The following is a 21,718-nucleotide window of genomic DNA, read 5'->3' as shown; positions in this document are numbered from 1 at the left end:
CAAGGGATGCCTTTCCTCACCTGCACAACCATTAGTTGTAACTACTTTTGAGAAAATAAACAAGGAACATGTCTTGATGATACAGCGTAGATTGGCCCAGGCAATTCCTTTACACACTTATACCACAAACTAAACTAATACTGTAGAACTGATCTTGAGTAAAATGTCTCTTCCCCTATATGTATAGCTTTTCATGTGGTGTGGACTTGTACAATTAATTTATTAACCTGCCCAATCACCAGGCATGCAGGCAGGTGAGTTACAGGCATTAGCAATACATATAGTGGCTATTTAGTGATATTCCTAATAGAGAACATGCTGCATTTCTAGCTAAAAACATCAGAAGTAATTTTTTGTAGTAGCAAATCAGTTGCCGATACATTCTGCAATGTACAGACACCACTGAGAAAGGTGTTCAATAATAAATAAAACTCTGAAGATAGTACAAATGCAAAGACAGTGCTTATGTGGGACCGGCTGAGCCAAGAGTTTGTTGCTGCTGTTTTTAATCAACCATGATTCAATCAGTCATATTCATTACCAGAGATATCCAGGAAAATTCACAAGACAGCATCAGGATCACAGCAATGCTCCAACTGTCCTAACCCAAGGATCTTCTCCCAGTCAGGAAAAAAACTTTATCCTATTCTTTTAAAGAGACTGGTAAAGCTAACTGCTAGCAGCAAGTAAGGAGGAGCTGTCTTTGCACACTGATGTGGTGAAATATGAAAATATGCCACAATACATCAGTATGTGCCTATCAATTCTGTGCACTCTAGGAGCAAATGCACCTCTGGCAGAAGGCTTCATTTGAATGGGGAAGGAGAATAGGTACCAGATTTGCTGCACTTCTGCGACATCCCAAAAGCTCAAGACAACATTTCTGATGACTTGGGAAGGGGTTCAGCAGGTCTGAAAAGGGGTCTGGGATGAGATTCATGAGATCTCTGCTAGTCTTCCCACTGGGTCTTTTGGCCAAATACATTTCTAACATGCCGCCTTCAAATCTCTAAACGTTCTGGGATTCAAAGCCACTCATCATTTGATCTGAATGTGACACTCACTTGCTCAAAAATCCAGAAGCGGCTTGTTGAAGAGAAACAGAGCCTGGGAAGGATGCATGAAGGTCCTGGATCTTGAGAGAGCCACTGGACTTAGCAGCCAAGTGGCTGAAAAAGCTTCATATGTATGTTAAGTGTTCATCCAGGACACAGGAGCCAGCTGACAACTTTGAACATATGTTTATAGAATCAGTCCTCTGTCCCTGCCAGGTTTGCTTTCCTTCCTCCCACAGCCAAAAAGCACTTGCAAAGGGAATGTTTAACACCAGTTTACATATTTTGAAATAGAGGGTTTAGGTAAAAAATGCTGACACGTGATGGTGGTGACACTAGTGGACACCACTGGGCTATTATCAGATTGCATAAATTAAAAATAAAAAGCATCAAAGAATCAATGGTCAGTTTGCACTGGAAAGTCGCATCCAAAGTTTTACACGTGCCAAATACAAAGAAGTTAAAGAAGGCTGTCTGGCCAAACTGGCAAGCCTTAAATTCGCTACCCAGCCTTCACATCCTAAAAGCGTACACCTGAAAAGAAGCCAAGTTACAAATTATATATGCGCTTCACAAAAGGGTCCTTATGGGGCTGAACTCGTCTTCATTTTTGCATGTTAATTTTTAAAACATTCTTTGAATGGAAATAGAAATTAGAATGCCTTTCATATTGGTTGCAATATCCCAAGATCCTGGAGCAAAATCTAAGACATTTAGACCATAAAGCAGCTAGCCTTTCCACTTTTCAGGTAGTAAAACCTAAGTAGAGAGAGTATAAGAACCAGCACAATGCTCTAGTGGGTTTAAGACTACAATTATCAGAAACAAATGCCCCAAATTAGGCAATGATATTCATATTTAAGGCACCTAAATGAAAGTGCTCTGATTTTTTGAACTTTTGATCATCCACAGTTCCCATTCTCTGAAAATGATATCGAGGACAAAATTAATCACACTGAATAAGACGAAGTTACATCTTTCTTTATTTCCGACCCTCCATTTCGTATCTCCGTCATCCAACGTGCAGCCTTTAAAAGAAGAACTACGTTAACTCTAGTTGCCTCTTGTTTAATGTGAGCAATGAAAGGGCTCTACTCATACTTTTCCTTCTCGATAGCATTGGATGTAGCTGCAACATTCATCTTCTAACTCGACTGATTACATGTTAAAGAATTTGAAGTCACCAGTTGGCGCTATTGTAGATTGTTTTTCTGTCCTTTACACTGGAAATGCTAACACGGGGTAGATGTTTATTGACAGCTGTGATGCATTTCAAGTTAGATTATGAGTCGAGAGCTAATAAAGTCTGTTCTACCTAATACTTCTTCTAAAAACTATTCTTAAACATGGAACTTCTGTCCAACAAACATTAAAGGGCACTAAAACATTAAATATTACAGAAGAAATATTTGCTACAAGAATCCTGCCGGAGAAATATTACAGAATCCTCCTAATCAATTCAATTCAGCCAGGATGAAGAATGATGGCAAAACTTTCTCTCAAATTGCCAAGAGTTATTTCCATAACTCAAATCTACTATATATACATACCACAGCTATCTAATGCGTCTGTACCTCTGCTGTAACTACTGTTGTCTCTGAATACTGTCTCAATTATAATTCTTTACTTTTAATCATCTGTCTTTTTCTGTCCTCCAATCCAAATAGGAATTGACAAACAGCTAAATAAATCCTTTAAAACAATACACTTCCGTAACACCCTCGTAACAAAGATACAGGAATATTTTCAGAACATTCCTCTCAGAATTGAGGGGTGAATTCCCTTAGTCTAAGTTAGCGGTAGATATCCACCAAACATACCATTGCCAGAAATATTAAAACCATGTTTTAACACTTATCTCATCATGTTGCATATGGTACACTACTTAGGTACGTGGCAACTAATTAATTGAACATGTTACTATTTCCAAGTAACATTCACAAGGGTTAAAACCTTGTGATCTAATTTTAATATGTAAAAATATCTAGATCTTTACTGCTAGATGTGCGTGAAGCCTTAGTGGCTCTTTGGGAAGTATCGAGATATTAGAGAAGCCTTATGGTTAAAGAGGAGGGTTCAGTGCCCAGCTCTGTTGCAGTCTGCCTGCTTGGTCTTTGCAAGTTACTTGATGTTACTGTCTCAGTTCACCACCTGTATAATGGGGATAACCGTATTCTATTTCTACAACCCTTTCTTTATATTGTCTACTCAGATTATAACCATTCGAGTTATTAGACAGACAGTGAAATCCTTGCTCCACTGAAATCAATAGTAGTTTTGCCATTGGTTTCAGCAGCGCTAAAACCCATGGTCATATCAACCCAGGAATTTTACTACATACACTACATGTGTATAGTGCTTAATGCAAGGAAACGCTGGTCTTGGGCAGGGTTTCTAGGCACTACTGTGACGAAGATAACAGTAGTAAACATATGGCTCCGTATCTGAGGCCAGGGTGTAGGCACAGATATGTAAGGCCAGGTTCTTTTTAAAGGTTCTATACCATGTGAACATTAAGCAGAAGGTAGGGCAGGGGGGCACCGTATGGACGACAACTGCCAACCATAACCAGTGGATGGAGGAAAATATACAAGAGCTGCTGCCCAATATACCAGGTCATGCAACTAAGGAAATAGTAGCCCCACACAAAGATAACCATATGCGGGCACGTGTGCACTCATTCTATTTTATGAAAGAAAAATCAGGAACCAGAATGAAAATTACAGCTGCAGTTTGCAAAGCCAGAAGAATCAAGACACCCAAATCGATAAGAATTTCTGCAGGATTTAGAGTGAGATCCAATTAATGGGCTTAAGTGCCTACAAGTTAGGCAATGCCTAAAGTTTAGCTACCTGTCCTTCAGCATAGAGCCCCAAACCCCAAGTTAAGCACGTTGGCTCACTCTATGCAGCAGAGTGCCTCAGAAGGGCAATCCAAAACCGTACCCACGGAGCCACCCAGAGCTAGGCAGCAGGGAACAGGGAGCACTTCTGGCATCCCACCCCTCTTGGCAGCTCTGGCAAAGCAGACATTTCCGCCCTCAGCTTGGAACCTGCACCTGAGGGTAGGCACCTGCAGGAAGCCCTTGAAAGACCTGAGTCCCCTTTATATAAAAACCTAGCAATCAGTATGCTCACTCAGCAAGTTGCATTCCTAGGTGCTAGGCCCTCAACCCGAAAGCACCGTTTATGCACTTTCACGTTAAACAGTCACTGGATGCAATCCATAAATAGTCCCGAGAGCAGGGACATAAGAGCCTAATTCAGGACTCTGTTCACACACAAGCGTCCTACTGCAGGGCTATGAAATCACTCTTCCTCTTTGCTCTGCTTCTGGTCCCATGGACCTTGCGTTCTTTGCTGTACAATGAACCAGCTTCAACAGGAGCTGAGAGATGTCTCCATCCAGCCTAGCATTTTGGCCTGGTGGTTTCAGCATTGTCCTGAGAGGTGTGGCGTGAGTTTTTAATCCCCTCAGTCTGAAGACAGCCTAACACAGGTCTCCTACTTCCTAGGTTAGTGAACATCAGCACTGCCCCCATCTCCTTCAGCTGTGTTTTGAGTGAAAGCAGTCATGGACTGTGAACTCAATGCTACTGATGTGCACTTGCGTGCCCAAAACATACCTACTGGAGCTGGGCCCTTGGAGGACTACATGTTGTGCCCAGCAGGGAAGGGAGGAATACCCTTCCCCGCTCCCAACTGTAAGTAATGAGATGCCTCCCAACTACGACTGTGGAATTTGGGGGGCAGGTGACAGCTTGAGGATCACTGGATCCATACTAGAACAAGCAACCAGCTAGAGAAACAGGAAGCTTCATTAGTAGTTCCTGGCCCAAGGCAAGAATTTAGGTTGATGTGCAGGGCCCTTTGTGTAAAGCTAGGGGAGTGCCATCCCGCGAGCAGCAGGCTGGAGAGCTTCAAGCGGCATGCAGCATGCTACAAAGCCCACTCTGTATTGATGACTCTTCGGGAGAGAGCCTGAGACCGGTCATCCTGCAGAAAACACATTACAGGGGAAGGGAGCAGAGAGACTCCCCAGGACTGCCACAGGGACAGCTTTCAGAGCCCAATACCGAGGGCCCTGGATATGGGAGAAGATGGGACAACTCACACCCTGAACAGGTCTTTTGATTAAATAAAGTTGAAGCCATGAAGAAATGGAGATTGAAAGCCTGACTGGAAAACTCTCTTTGATGCACAGGCCCTCCCCTGGTTCACAGGTTGACAATTCCTGTCTGGCCCAAACATTCAGTGGGTGAAAGTCCCAAGAATTAAGAGAAGGAAGAGAAATTATGAACCAAATCACATGGTCCTTTCCCACTGGTCCATTTGGACTGCACATGGAGGGCAGTCCTGATTGCTATATCCAGTCTATAGTTTCACTTAAGTGATGGGATCTTCAGTCCTTTTCTTAGAAGATTGTTTCACATTCTAAAAGGCCATGCTATTAGAAAAAAAATCATTAATATTTAGTCTATAGTTTCCCTTGCATTTTATGCCCGTTAAACTCACCATAGGCAAATCCTGGTGCACAAAAATACTGGCATTTGATGTTAAACACAACAACCCCACCATGAATGGTCATTTATGTGCATGATTACAGTAGATGAACTTCACGTTCACACCTTATCAACTCCTTAAGGTTGCTATGTAACAGTTTGGTCATTTGTAATGTGGGAAGAATGACTCTTTCCTACATTGCAATAGGTCCACTACCAAAAAACATGTTATAAAAGGTGCTGTTAGGTTTAATGCATTAATGCATTACTGTATAATGAAATAATTTGCGTTGACTTTCCAACCCTCTTAGTGACTTAAAACTTATCTATGGAAAGGTATGCTGCTGTAACCTACAGTAATGCTGCTATGGCTCCCAGTGAGGACACAATTATTTTGAAGAGAGACTTTAAGTTAAACCCACAGTGAAAACCAACCAACATTAGAGATCATAAACACCCCCCTACCTTGTTTCTAATCCAGAGATCACTACACATGGCAGCCAATGATCTGACAATCAGTGATAGTATTTAGCATTTTCTATGAAGTGACCCAATTCAGTGTTCTTATTTCCTAGCGGAAGACCAGTTACCAGGGTCATGGGGCTCCTATACATGTGCAGGAAGCCTCATGCTGTAATTCCGTGCTGGAGCGTGGAAATTAATGTGCTCCAGAAGCCTCCACATACGCCAGTGTCCCTGTGCTGGAAAAGGGCAGCAGAGCACTTGAAATTAAAGCTCAGTCGACCAGTTCTAGTTCAAAGCACCCTACCACCATTTTTCAGCACAGAGATGCTGATACATGACACACCAGGGACATTTAATTAGCACAGCCCCACAATGCCCCCCAGAACACGTGTATAAACACCCATAGTGACTAAACGTATACAGATTAGGAAGATGAGCAGAAAGCCTCAGAGACGTGATAAAGAAGGGCTTCTCTAAGAGCATGGGAAAAAATGGTCAGTTAACATAATCTGCAATTTCTTTGTATTTCACAACACTAAACAAAAAGTAATGTGAAGCTATGGAAAATCAGGTACAGGAAATAATGCATTATATGAGAACATTATAAGAGAGTTCAACTACTGGGGTCCTCTTGTAAACCTCTCTTCTGAATGGACAGAACAACAGAAAATGGTTCTTTCAAAATAGATCCAAATAGGTAAACTTGTCCCAAACTCATTTAATTAAACAATAAGTCACTTTTAAATAGGTCTATATAGAGCTTCACATACAAACTTTAGTGCAATTACTCATGCCATTTGTATTTTGAACGTTTTTAAAAACATGTATGGAGATGACAGTGTGTTATACAAGAGAGTATCCGATCACTAATAAAAAATTTATACTGAGTAAATCAAATTATTACACAACTCACCCACACTTACAGTCTACACAAACAGTAATGCTCCTAAGAGACCCACCTCAAAAGTGCACCTGTACCACACTACAGGCTTCTCGACAAAACCCCCTTGCAATTGCCCATGGAAACAATCAGATGCAGCAGACACCTGACTTTATCACTCTAAACGCAGTGATCTATTAAATGAAAAATGGAACAAGACTTTGAACTGAGGTTTATTAAAACAAAAATGGCCTCCTCCCACAAAGGATTAAAACAATCTGTTTGGGCAATTTTCATCCAAAACAAAAGCCTGACAAAATGGGCTGATCTCTTGTTTTGTTCCAATAGGACCTGTACTTGGGACTCCGGTTCTGCCAGAGGATCTCTTAAAAAAAAAAAAAAAAAGATTGTGAGGAAGGTCTTTGAGAAGGGGCTAGCAAATTCTTCAAACACTGACCATTTTTCCAGCTTATACAGCCAACTACAGCATATTTCCGAATCCAGCCATCTTGTAGACCCTTGTTAGTCAAATCTTCACAGAAATTTGATTTTTGAATGATTCTTTTAACATGTCCCTTTTTCTGAACTATGCATGTAATTGCTATGTTTTTATCTGAAGTTTTGTGTCAAGATCTTGAGTAATTAATGGAAAATGGGCTATTACTGTACTTGCATGTTGACAGTACGAACATTTTTCTTTCCATATTTATGTGGCCAAATAATCAAAACTACAAATACTTTTTTTCCCCCACAAGACATTTTTTATACAGCTGTTCCAAAAGCCCAGGGAATAAGAACATTACATTTCCACTTTGTAGATTCAAAACTGAAACATTTCAGAGACTTTAAATCAATACAATATCAGAACTACGAACAGCATATCTGGCATCTCAGGATGAACAAGTTTAGCAAACGTAGTCTAGCAAACAAAGCTATTACCTGGAAAGTAACTAAAGACAAAATTGTCTTTTTTCTTTCTCTTTTTGCATGGTAAAATTATTAGGATTTGTTAACTAAACTGGTACACTAAGCATCACACAACCTTTGGTAACTTCAACACAACTTCTTTACTAATGCAGGAAAACACAAATTAATTTGTGTCACGAAAAGCATAAATGATTACCAAGTGGCAAAGCTGGCTTTATACATTCAGCAGCTTGTCATCTCATCTATCAAAATCAACTTCTTGTATTTTTCAACAGAATTTGTGGTAAACTATTTTGAAAACTTATGGGAAAAATATTCTTAGCCACATTCCTTTTACTAATGGTAATAGCATACACTGTAAAAGTTTGCTTCACGCTGAGAAATACTAGTTAACATCTCTGCTTCTTTTATTCCACTAAACAAACCCAGGGGTGACTGCCTGCAATATGGGGCTATTTGCATCAACTAGAAATTTAGCTTTTTGTATTGTTTCTGCCTAGGTATTCCTACTGTTCTTCCTACCTCTGTCCTTGAGAGAGGCTACTTACCTGTGGAAGAAGTGTAGGAGTACTTATCTCCATAAGTATAAAGGGAAGAGCTCCAATTTTTTGAAATCAGAATACCTTCATTTTAACAAAGGAAAGACCACACCAGTATGACTATACTTGAAATTACAAAAAAACCCCAACAACCCTAATTTGCCAAAGGTGATGAAAATTAAGAGCCAAACTGAATGGAAAGAAAAATAAGAGAGATAAGCATGAATGGAATTTGAGAGATCTTTAAGAAGAATGTATTAGATAACCCCAAAGACAATTACACAATCAAGAACTGGACAATTTTGCCATCCTGGTTCAGTAGCAATGTGAAGACAGCAATTAGAAATAAAAAAAATATTAACATAAATGGCAACAAAGGGAAAGAAACAGCAATTAAAACTAAACTAAACCTGCAAACTGCAGAATCCTCCAAAGGGAAACTGAAGATAACCAGGAACTCTCCCTGGCTAACAGACCTATGGAGAGAAACGAAAAGAGTTTTCATACTATGTTAGGAACCAAAGAAATCCCAGGAATGGTAGAGGCTGACAACTAGACAGAGATGGGAAAGCAGTTCACAGTGAAGTAGAAAAGGCTGAAATGGTCATTTAAAAAAAACATTTTCCTCTGCATTTGGATAGAAGCATGGTGATGAACTCGTCACATGAGGATGATGAAGTACTTTCCAGGAGATTAGTAATTGAGAAGAATGTTTGTGAAAAAAAATTAAGTAAAATGATTAGGATGATATGTGCTGGTTAGCCTGACATCAAAGTAATGGGAAAGCTGATAGGAGATATAACAAATAAGGAAATTATTAAAGGACAGGAATGCAATTAATGCTGATCAACATGGTTCTCGGGAAAACAGGTCCTGTCAAATAAGCATCCTGGCATTCTTTGAAGTGTGTGCTTAATAGACTTAACTGCGGCTGGGTGAAAATGTCCACCACTAGAAATGGCTCCAGGAAAGAGATCAGTACAGATGTTCAGTCTGCAACTGGCCCCTCTTCCCAAGACTGTTTGATCCCAGCCTGAGGAAAGCATGGGCTGCTCCAGTCCTCCCATTCCCTGGCAAAACCCCCTACCCACTTCTCACAGCTGGCATTCACGGTGCCACTCCCCCTGCTCCAGTTATGTGCCCTCTTCTTGCCCATGTCTCACTCTAGGGACTCTGGTGCATAAGAAGCAGCTGGCAGCTGCTCCTCCCCACCCTTGCCAGTCTACCTACAGGAGGGACAGGAGCAGCTGTCTCCATGTCTTCTCTAGATGGGGCTGACCCCAGTCTGGCAGGCAGGGGAGCCTTTTCCCACAGCTTCGTTCCTCCTGGTCTCCAGTTAAGCCATGGGAGAGGATGCAGATGTTCACTCTCCCAGGAGAAACTCTCTTGGGAGCAACTTCTACCTGGTTGGAGTTGGGTTATTTTTCTCTTGGAACACGCATCTTGCTCCAGGAGAAAAAGACAGAATATCTGTACACTTCAACATCTGCAGCAATTCATGTGGTAGAAACCAGGCAGCTGTACCTGGCCTGGACAAGGTGTTGTAACAAGGTGTTTGACATAAGACTACAGTTTAACATCTGAGTTAGAAAAAAAAATAGCACTTTGCAAAATTGAGACTGTACATATAAGAACTGGCCTACTGACTGATCATATAAAACACTTGTCAATAGAAAATCATCATCAAAGGGTATTTGTAGAAGGATTCCCCAGGGATCTGTATTGGTCCTGATGTTACACACCATTTCAAGTAAAAAAAAATAAATTATTGACAAAAAAATTTGCAGATGTCAGAGACAGGCAAAGTGGTACACAGTAATAATGGCAGGCAATCAAACAGGGCATTTGGACCACTTGGTAAATGGGGACCATTTAACAAATTCCATTTTAGCAGAACATACTGTGAACATTACACCCCCAAGATGCAGGAATTCAGAAGAGGGACTCCAATCCAGCAAGCAGTGGACAAGCTACGAAACGCGAGCTCCCGGCATGACACTGAAGTAAAAGAGCAAGGCTGTCACTGGATGCATAAACAGGGACACAGTGAATAGGAAGGGAATATAGTCCTGTATTTAGCAATGATGAGATTGGAATACTGTATCCAGTTTTTGTGTTCACATTAAAAAAAAGATTAATTGAAGATAGGAAAGAAAAAGAAAAAAGAACAATAAAAATTATTCCAGAACCTGAGCTCCGCCTGTTTAGGTTATTGTAAAGAACAGTGAAAAGTGATTTTATTTACAATGTATAAATCCCTTCATGGGGTGAAGCAACTAGGCACTGAAATGTTCTTTAACTTAGTAGAGAAAGGCGTAACAGGAACCAATGGCTGAAAGCTGAAGTCAGGCAAATTCCAATTAGAAATTGTACGTTTTAAATGGCAAGGGTGACAATCACTGAAAACTATTAGCAAGGAAAAAAGCAGTAGATCTGATGTCTTCAAACTCAGCTGGACACCTTCCTGGGATACTAGTTTTGGGCTCCATACAATTTTTGGCTAACACTTGATGGTCTTTAACATACAGAAGTCAGACTAGATGCCCATATCCTCTCAGGACTTAGGGTCTGTAAGAGCTGTCCCAAGCTGACTCATCAGGTCCAAAACAAAATTTGCAGTAATTAAAACAATGAATGAACTACCCTCTTTTACTAGAGGTAAGTCCTTCCATTTTATGTTAGATTAGCAATAAAGTGCTATTGGGCATGTCTACACATGTGCTTTAGTGCCTATTTCAATACTCAAAGTGTCACAAAAAAGTGGTCTTTCACTAAAATAGGCTAAAATAGGTGCATTAAAATAGGCTAATGTGCATTTTTCTAGTACTTCATAATGGAGCATTTGTACACATACTTGCACTGCAGCACTGGGCACTTTTAAAAGTACCTGGTACTGTGGCGCATCCAATTGTCTAAGCAGTGAAATGTACATCAGAGCTGAGAAAACAGCAGAAACATGCAATGTGTTTTAGTTCAAAAACACACTGCCATTTTCTGCGCACTGATGCACATTTTGCTGCTTATACAACTGCATGCAACACAACGCAGTGTGCATCAGCTCGCATGCGGAGCAAACTCAATTAATCAAGATTAATTAAGTCTGCTCTGACCCACCGGATTTCCAGTACATCACAGGACAAAAAGGTATGTGTATAAATGCCTGGAGGTAATAGATTTAATGTGCATTACCTAAAGCACATTAATGTGTAGATGCTGTTTAACCATATAGGTCTTGAAGCATTTAAATGCTTTTTGCAACTGACACACACACTTCTAAGGCATTTGTTTTAAATAAACCATTTTCTGCAAGACATAGTTTGGACTGTAAACTGCTTTCATGTACAGCACTGGAGATGACAAGTTGGGGTGGGCGAAGCAATACAGCTACTGGTATATCGGCAGTTCAAGCATCACTTTCCTACACAGTGAATGGGGGTTAGGAAAAAGCAAGCTATCTGCTAGGCCTAATATGATTGCAGGTTACACAGAATCATAGACAATGGGGATTGGAAGGGAGTCAACCCCCTGCTCCAAGCAGAACAAGCCTCAACTACATCATCCCAGCCATGAAAGATGGGTGCCTCCCGTGACTGGGGGGGGCACCACGGTGGCAAGTGGGGACTGCCCGCAGACACTGCCGGTGATGTTGGAGGTAGGGGGGGAGGAGGAGGGTGGCGAGTGGCAGGCAGCAAGTGGAGAACACCCACACCCACTGGCAGCTGTCGGAGGCAAGGGGGGATGGCGACCACCCACAGAAGCCAGCAGCAGCTTTGGCAGCAACCTCTCTCGGGGGAGGCACATGCCCCGTCCCCCACTACGTGTCGCCTATGATTCCAGCCAAGGCTTTGTGTAACCAGGTCTTAAAACCTTCTAAGGATGGAGATCCCAGCACCTCTCCTGGTAACCTGTTCCAGTGCTTCACCACTCTCCTAGTGAGAAAGTTTTCCTATTATCCAACCTCAACCTCCCTTGCTGCAGCTGGAGCCCATTGCTCCTTGTTCTGTCATCTGCCCCCACTGAGAGCAGTCCAGCTCTATCCTCTTTGCAGCCCCCCTCCAGGGAGCTGGAGGCTTCTATCAAATCCCCCCTCAGTCTTCTCTTCTCCAGACTAAATCAGCCCAGTTCCCTCAGCCTCTCCTCACCAGTCATGTCCCCCAGCCCCACAACCATTTTCATTACCCTCTGCTGGACTCTCTCCAATGTGTCCACATCCTTTCTGTAGTGGGGGGCCCAAAACTGGACAGGACTCCATATGTGGCCTCCCCAGTGCTGAATAGAGGGGAATAATCACTTCCCTCGATCCACTGGCAGCGCTCCTACCAAAGCAGCCCAGGATGCCATTAGCCTTCCAGGCAGCAAGGGCATACTGTTGTGCCCTGAGACAAGGGTGACAAGGGCACACTGTTATATATATATATATATCCTTTGCTAGGTAGAAAAAGATGACAACAAAATAAGCCAGCCCACTTCACTGGAATTTCGGCTTTCATTAACAACCAACAATGCTTAGCACATATTTTAGTACTTTTCATCATCCTAAAACTCTACAAACATTTTAATGACCTGGGCAGAAAAACCCTTACAGTCTCGTTAGCATTCTCCAAATCCATCCAAACCTAACTTTCACATTGTGTACTCCCTACCAAAAAAATCTCTTTGCTACCTCACAGAAAAGCCCTTTTGGCTAAGTTTGGGGAAAACAAGCTGAAAATCTGATTTCTTTTCCTAGTTTATTTTTTGGGGGATAGGTAGTAAGACATTAACCGTATGTTACAGAGCACAAGTGTAAATGTCTTCCTTGCTACTATGGTACAGAGTTACTATCACAAGGCAGCAATTCCACGTACTATACCAAAATAGGCCATGACTGGAAATGTGCAGATTTGAATTTATTCTCAGGTATGTAAAACATAAGAAAAAAGAGCACAGGCAAGAAGCTTTATGTCCACATACATCTTACTGGTTGGGTGAGGATACAGTCTAAGTAATATATCCTGAAATATCTTTTTTAAATGAAAAAAAATTGGGGGGGAGCATTAAAAATAGATTTTACTGTCCCAGTGAGAGCATGACCACAACAATTTACAATGTTCTGCCATCCAATTCTCTTAAGCTGCCTCCCTCCCTCCCTCATTGTGCGTCTCTCTCTCTCTCCACATCCATCCTCCATTTGCTGATAACTTCTCATCATGCTAGTTCATGCCTAATGTAAAATGGTGGTGCGCGGAGGAGTAAAAAAGGAAAGAAAAGAAAAGAAAAAAAAGACATTATGATTGGAAAGGCAGGAGAAAGAGAAAGATTGAGAGAGACAGAGAGAATGTCAAAGCTCAAGTCTGGCATTTGCCTATTTAAATTCAATCATGCAGCCCTTGCAGAGCTGAGAAATAGATGGCCTGCATTATGAATTTCTGATCAGACGACTGATAGGTTATGAGAGGGGACGTAATCCCTTTTTCTCCAAGCAAGGGCAAGCAATAACTGCCCTTCAGAGACGGCTCTTTGCTTTGCCCTTTTTATAATTTTTTCCTTTTCTTTTTAAAAAAAAGTCCAAATAAGCATTTTTATGATGATAAATGCGTAATAATGATTCACTGTGCCTGCATCGGGAATGGGGATGTGCCTTTGCAAATCATACGTGCGCTCAAAATAAACTGCTATATTTTTTCTTTTTTAAACCTAATTAGAATTCTCTCCCTCTCCCAGCTCATTTTGTACCAACATTGGTGATCTAAAAAGAAAGTAAAAGAAATCAACACATGCATTGAGACTGGTATTTTTAATACCCTACAGGGTTTTTAACATTTTACAGTTTGCCTTTTTTAACATTATGTGTTTACATAAAAAGATGGAAAGAATTATTCTTTAAACAACAAGCATCACAGAAGTGCAATAGGCACACGCTCCGAATGATGGGAAAAGCTGATGTTTTCTTATTTATACCCATGTGACATCATTTATTATAGCTTCAAATTATAGTAAATTAACTACAACATTGAAAGACATTGGAAGATTTACAGTGGGCGCATCAATTCATAGGTTAATTAAAATGTATACAATATCAATTTGATAATATAAATCTAAATCAGGCCTCTGCGATGGCTTAGAACTTTTGAACTGTAAAAAAGTTGGAAACAACAAATCTGCTATTGAGAGTCAAGTTTATTATCAGCCCTGCACCATATGCTGAAATAACACCTAATCCCAATTTATGAGCAGAGGAAAGAGTCACAAGGGAGTGGGCTATCATCCCAGAATTACATTAACAAAACAGAGAAGATGCCTGACATGACAAAGACTTCTGTAAATAATCAAAGGGAAAAAATAATGTTTGTGGGCAGAGGGGGAGGAAAGAAGCAAGATTTTGGTGTTAAGCAAAAACATCTTGGGACTATATTCATGAGTGACATCTTTAAAACAGCCGCAATGTGAGCTGGAACGCTTTGTACAGCTGAGCTCAGCAGCAGAGTAGCTACCGCTAATCACTGCTGTCTTCACCACCCAGCGGCTAATGAAAAACCAAAACAAGAGCAAACAACTATGTTGGCTTAATGCCTTCCTTGGGAAAAGGCTGTGCCGGCCGAGAAGCACAGGGTCAGATCCGTGGGCACACCAAGACAGAGTTCTCAGGGGTGGGGAGAAGTTTCCTTATATTAAAAGTTTGTCAAAGGTTCTGGGCTCCTTTCTCTTCTCCCACGACACCGGCTCTTGGGAGCATCGCAGCAGCTTACATACTGAGCTACCACCTCTGTGCTGCTAGATTCACAGATTTACCTCTCTGCTCTAGACCTGTCCTCTTCTGCCTGCACTAAAAATCTCTGCCCATCTCTTTTCCATCCCCCATGGATGTCTAGCCATCAGTACATGAGCAATACGACAAAAACAGCTCTTAATCACTCACCACCCATAATTTCCCTCCCCGTCTTGATTGCTAAGGACACCACCACCTTTCTGTCATGTAGGCTCTCCACCAGGGTATTATTTTCAATCCAGACCCCCGCTAGGTCTTCATGGTCAAAGTTTAAGTCTTGCTAGTTCTTTCGGTGTTACGGCCTTTCATATCCATCCACACAACTAAAACTTTCATCCAGGCTGTCGTGACCTCATGTGTTGGTTGATGTCATACCAGTCTCTCTGGCCTACACAAATGCTCATATCTATTCAAATGCAAAAATCATTTTCTCAACCCATCACCTTGATGGCACCCTGCTTCCATTGACCCTCCTTCTCTATCACATCAACTCTAAACTGCTTGTTTTCATTTCCAAAGGTTTTCTTGTCCTACCCCCACATATCATCTGTCATTTTATACCAAGACATTAACTCTAGCCTTTGACTAGCTCATGATGCCAATCTTCACTGCCCACTTGCTACATTTTTAAACAAGTGCCTTCATCCTTTCCCCCATGCTGCCCCTCATGCATGGGATGGACCCCCCTTAAACAGCGGTTGAGGCTATCAAGGCTTCCTCTTTCAACCCTTTGCTAATACTTGTTGTCATAACACCTACCATACACTAACAAGTTGGGCCACTGACACCAGTGTCTCTAAGATTAATTATCACCTTGTTTCCCTGCCCCTCCAGTGGTCTGCATTCATCTGTTGCCTCTTGCTTTTTTACTTTAGTAGGTGAGCTCTTTGGGACTTCACACAATGAAATACTCACTTTATAAAAAGAAAATCCAAGAAATTTCTGTCATGAACTACAGTTTACCAGGTACTTACCATCAGCCAACACTGAGCTAGTTTTCACCTGGTAATTGGAAACAGACACCAAAACAGTAGGAACGTTTTCTCCCACCCCCATCTCTCTCTCTCTCAAAGCATCATTTTAAAATGAAATGTTAAGGGCAGCCCTTGAAAACTTCCTCAGCCATGTACAACATTGCTCTCACCATCTCTAATGAACTAGTATGCCCTGCATGTTATATACCTACCTGCAAGCTACTGAGATCTGAATAGTCCAGTGATTTTTATGCTGTTTGGAACGTATGGGGATTTCGATATAATTTCTGATTCACAGATTCATTCATAGATCCATAGATGTCAGGGGCTGGAAGGGACATCTCCAGATCATCAGGTCCCGCCCTGCTGCGCTTGGGCAGGAAACCCAGCAAGGTGAGCGTCCAGGTGTTTTTTCAAAATATCCAGAGTAGGTGATTGTACCACTTCTGGGGGGAGTCTATAAATGATGAAGAGAGGTCTCCTCAAACAAGAGGGTTTTGTTTTTCTCCTGTAAGATATTTTAATACAGTTGACCTTCCCTAGCTCCTTAATTTTTTGTCCACAACAGCTGCACAGAAACGTACAAGAAATTATGATGATTAGACACTTCTGAAATAACCTGGCCGTAAGTGCCATAAATCTCCATCAGTCACAATTTAGGTTATGTCCCGAAGCAAGAGAATTTATATCCTTTAATCAAAAAGCTCTTTTTTACTGCAGATGTGCTTATGTGCCTCAAAAAAATGCCCGATTCCCCAATCTTTTTGTCGGAGTGCCTTGTTGCAATGAATTCCAAAGGTTAATTGTACACAGTGAAAAACTGTATCATTTAAATCTTATGGCAATAATTTTTTTCAGTCACTGAACAGCTATACTTACTTGTGGATTCTGAGAAAAATAGCAAAAAGCTGCCAATTTCACTTTTTTCTCACTGTTATTATGTATGCAGAGTACAGTTTGTCTAAATAAGATAAAAATATATTGTTAATTATCCAGAATCTCCCTCCCCCCCTCCCCAATTCATAACAAACTTTTAAACCCCCTTATCGCCTCTGACCAGGTATGATCACCAAGTCCTGCCTTCCTCCTCCCCATTGTCTCCATACACTGAAACACCTGCATTCTCTACGGCCAAACACAGTTCTGCGGTGGACGGCCGAACCACCTGAACTCCACGACCAGCCCTGGGGTGTAACCCTACACTAGTGATTCTGATTGCAGCTTACTTCAATTTAAAGGTCTGCTTTGCACATGTACCTTGCCGTCTCAAAAATATAAATTACTTATATTCATAAACAACAGGTTCAAGCTACTAAAACAACTAGGGAGATTCTTGAAGCAGCCAACAGTGAAGTAAAGCATCACTTATAAAACTTTCTGTTGTTTTGTTAGCTTATCAAATAATTTAATTTATCCTGCCTCTTCTGCTATGACCAACTTTTGAATAATATTGTTATAACTGCATTAAACAAGAGATTTCATTTTCTTCATTTCTCAGTGCATCAGCAGGAACACTGACCAGCTCAAGTGCAAGCTAAGGTTTCTCCTCTTCCCTCAACAAGGTGTGAATTTATAACTCAAGTGATCTTCAATTTTTTTTTTAATATTCTGAATATATGCTCTCTTGTTACATTTGTGCTTTTCATAAAACAATACAAATAATTTATGATGCATTAACATGCTAAAAACCATCTGCTAATGCATTCCGAAACATGTAAGCAATCACTACATAATGCAAAGTAAAACTATCAAGAAAACAGGAGACCTCCCTACCAAACATGTTTGGCTTTTGACAAAAAATGGTGCATACTTCTAGAAATGTAGTGAAACATCAAAAGATAGCCAATTATCACACCCAATGAAGCATGTAGACTTCTCAAGGAAAAAAGTGGTAGTTAATGAAAGTTTTCTGCTAAGAGTTGTTTTAAAAAAAATGTCCTTTTCTAGGTGACGTAACCTTTCTCTGTTTTCTGGTCAGTCCAACGGTGCATGGATCATGTGCATTTGAGAAAGCTCCCGAAAAAGTGTGAAACATTTTAATAATAGTTAAGAGCTATCATATACATTAAAAAAAACCCTGTCTTCAGAATATTAAATTTACGAAAAAGGACAAACAAAATCAAACTTTTTTTCCATTTTCTAAATAAATGCTCGCTTAATTTAACATTCAGTCCTAAAGGACACCTAGCAGCCCTTTCATAAACTGAACTAGTGGTTTCCCAAATTTAATATGCATGAACAGAGCATGTGAGTCCTCTTAAATCCAAGTACCAAACCCTGCCTGTTTAATAAATCTCACCAGTACTCCACTATTAGACAGGGGATTAAAACTAATCTATCAATCCCAAAACCAAGCACAGAATGGATTAAAATGCAAAATGCATGAGAGTATGAAGATGCTTAATGCTAAATAACAAACATTTCAATCACAGAAATCATTTTTATCTTCTTGTTTATGCTAAGTAGATACTATTAGACTTAATATCTGTATTAACACAAGTGGGGGGAAGAAATAGTTTTAAGGAGACCTAAATACATGAAGGCCTGGGTACTGCTTCAATACAATACAAGCAAAAGCTCTCGTATTGAAACCAAGGCTACCGTGGTGTTTAAAATAATTGTTTACTCTCTAAGGTCAACTCAATGGTACTTGACCTTTTTATTTTCTTTAACCCACAGCAACCACCCCATAGAGTCTTAACTAAGACAGGCAGATCAGACTGAGCAATCCAGACCTATTCTATGTAACATGATATTCAAATATTGTGATATCTCCAACACCATTGATGTCAGACATGCTATTCCCAAGGCTTGATGTTCAGTTTGGCTTCTCGGTGAACAGTAGTTTGCATCAAACAAAAACCAAAAGCAGTGGTGCCACGATTCACTGTGCCACTGCCATTTCCATTCTGTGAACGTGGAATGCTCTTCCATCCCTGTAAATCATCTCTCTCACAGGCATCTGCATCTATAAGACTAAGGACCAGACCTGAGAAGACTGACTACTCCCATACTAAGCAAAGTGATGTAGTTAGCCAAGTTAGTCTGAAGTCAAAGAGAAGGCCTCCAGGATTGGGGCTTGCATGTAGGATGCCTGCCCTGGATCTGGGAGTATCTGAAGCCTTAGGTCAGTGGCGATGCATAAGGGGTGCACGGGGGTGCCCCCCCTCCAAGAGCTGGCCAGGGAGTGGATTGCTGTGGCGCTCCCGGTCACCAGAATTGGCCATGGGCCCTAAGGCGGCACCACTCGCCCATGCCCCAGGCTGATGAGTCTAAGAGGTAGGATACTTGCTGGTAGTAGCGCCACACAGATCTAGAAGGCAGCATCTCAGACTTCTGGCTAAGATCCAATGCATTTTTGGCACCAAGGGGAGGGTGTCAGGGCTGGCTCTGGCCCTCCCAGTGGCAGCCTGGTATTGCAGTACCTCCAGGTCCTGGTCTAATTCCCTGTGAAGGAAGCACCAGACTGTTTTTTTGGGTTTTTTTAAGGGCCACACATGTTTGCCTAATATGGGGCATGTACGTTACAGTCAAGTTCCATGTTGGCTGCATTTAATCAGCTTCATAGTTGGTTTCCATTACTGAGCACATGCTGTTTTTAGCAGCCATCCAAAGACAGACAATATGTCTAATGTGGTTTCCCTGTATGCAGATATAAGAGGAGGGGCTCCCCCCCAGTACTGATTGGGGAGAAAAAACCCTTCTCTTGTATTTGAGTAAATATGGTACTTCTCCTTCAATGCCTTATTGTGAAAGGAGGTGAGCGCACTAATTAACTTCAATGGGAAACGAGAACGCTCAGTGCTGCAGAATTGGGCCCCCAGGCTTGGACATCTGAGAAAAGACTCCCTTTAGTGTCAAATCATGTGATTATTTCCTGATATGAAACAATATATATTAGGTTGAGATCACCATCATACCAATTTCACTAGCAAACATAACAGGTTTTAAACAGATGCCCACAGACATGAAAGTTGGTTCATTCACCCTGTGGTATTATCACTAGTAGAACATACAATAAAGGCTTTTGAAAGCAAAGGTACGTTTGTATGTGAGGAAGGCTAATGTCACAAGATCACCTGCTAACTAGCTCCCAGAGGAAAAAATTTGGGAGCGGTTAAAACTGGCTGGTGGGTTTTTTTTAATCTTTTTTTTTTTTTTTTAAGATTGTTTTTGTTTTGATCTAAGACTTTTTGGTACAGCAAATTGTTCCAGCTGAAAAATACAGTAAAAGTGCACAACTCTAGTTTACCTTCACCTTACAGTGGATAGAAATCTTTTTGATTTCATACATCATCCTCACCAGTTACTGGAGTGTTTCCACAAAGTCAGTGCACATCCTTAACGGAAAGCATTAAATAAAGATAGAAGCATTCGGCGTTTTGTGGGCTGAGATAGTTAAAGCTACAAATTTCTATTATTCTAATCTTCTAAATGTAAAAGAAGTCAAAAATTGGGAAACATAACATAATCATCACAGCAGTTTGATAGCTTCTACACCCAGTGAACACATTTAAATTTTATTTCATAATAAAAATCAAAAACAGCACAAGACAGCAAAACATATCCTCCTATCTATTAAAAAGAGTAATATACTTTTGCTGTTGAAAATTGTCTTGCATATTTGACTATAGTTTAATTTTTATTTCACTGTAAACATACCAACTGTAACAAGAAGAAAGTTATGTACTGGCATCATCTAAATGCAAAGCAAAAGCATCAAGTAGGCCTGTATCTATGCCAGCCCACAAAGCTGATGACCCCCCATGCCCACCACCCCCTTCCCTTTACAAACAAATCTAGTGGCTTGTACACAAGTGTGCCTCATGTTGAAAATATGCCTCATATGTACCCCTGCTAGCTTGCTTTGGTTGTTGGCCATGGTGGTCATAGGGAACCTGACTGAAGAAGAAGGATGACAATGACAGCACTCGGAAACTTCCTTCCCCCTCCCTCCGCACATGTCTCAGACACTCGTGGGAGCTCGGAGCCCGAGTCTCAGCTACTCTCGTTGTCACCAGGCTGGCTTCCTTGTCCTTGAATGAGCTTCTGGCCCATGGTTGCGTGACCTCTGGTCCTCTTACAAACCTCAAAGCTCATCTCTGGCCCCATCATTTACCTCCGTCTCCTGCAGGCTCTGACCAGTGCTAAATGTAACCTGCAGAGCTGACCAGTGCAGATGCTGGGCCCACACTACATCTGGTGACCTTCTGCTGTTTGCTGAAAACCCCACTGGTCTTACTACACACACATTTGATTTTGAGTCTCATCTCTCCTAAAAAGCCCCGCCAAAGGTTCGGTTTCATTCTTTTTCAGGCACTGCCATCCTGAAACAGCTAGCGGCTTCCTGAGGCTCACCACCAAAGCCGTTAGGCATGCAGTAGCTGATATCAATATTGCCATAAGAACAGCTATTTCTTGCTAAGTGCTTCACTGCACAGAGGTAACGAAGAGAAGCTTGAGAGAGTGCAGAGGAGAGCCACGCGCATGATCAGAGGTCAGGAAAACAGATCTTACGACGACAGGCTGAGAGCCATGGGACTCTTTATCCTGGAAAAGCGTAGGCTCAGGGGTGATCTGATGGCCACCTATAAGTTTATCAGGGGTGACCACCAGGATCTGGGGGAAC

Source organism: Crocodylus porosus, unplaced genomic scaffold, assembly GCF_001723895.1.
Source record: "Crocodylus porosus isolate Cpor-Errol unplaced genomic scaffold, CroPor_comp1, whole genome shotgun sequence".
Taxonomy (NCBI): Eukaryota; Metazoa; Chordata; order Crocodylia; family Crocodylidae; genus Crocodylus; species Crocodylus porosus.
This window is presented reverse-complemented; position numbering follows the sequence as displayed.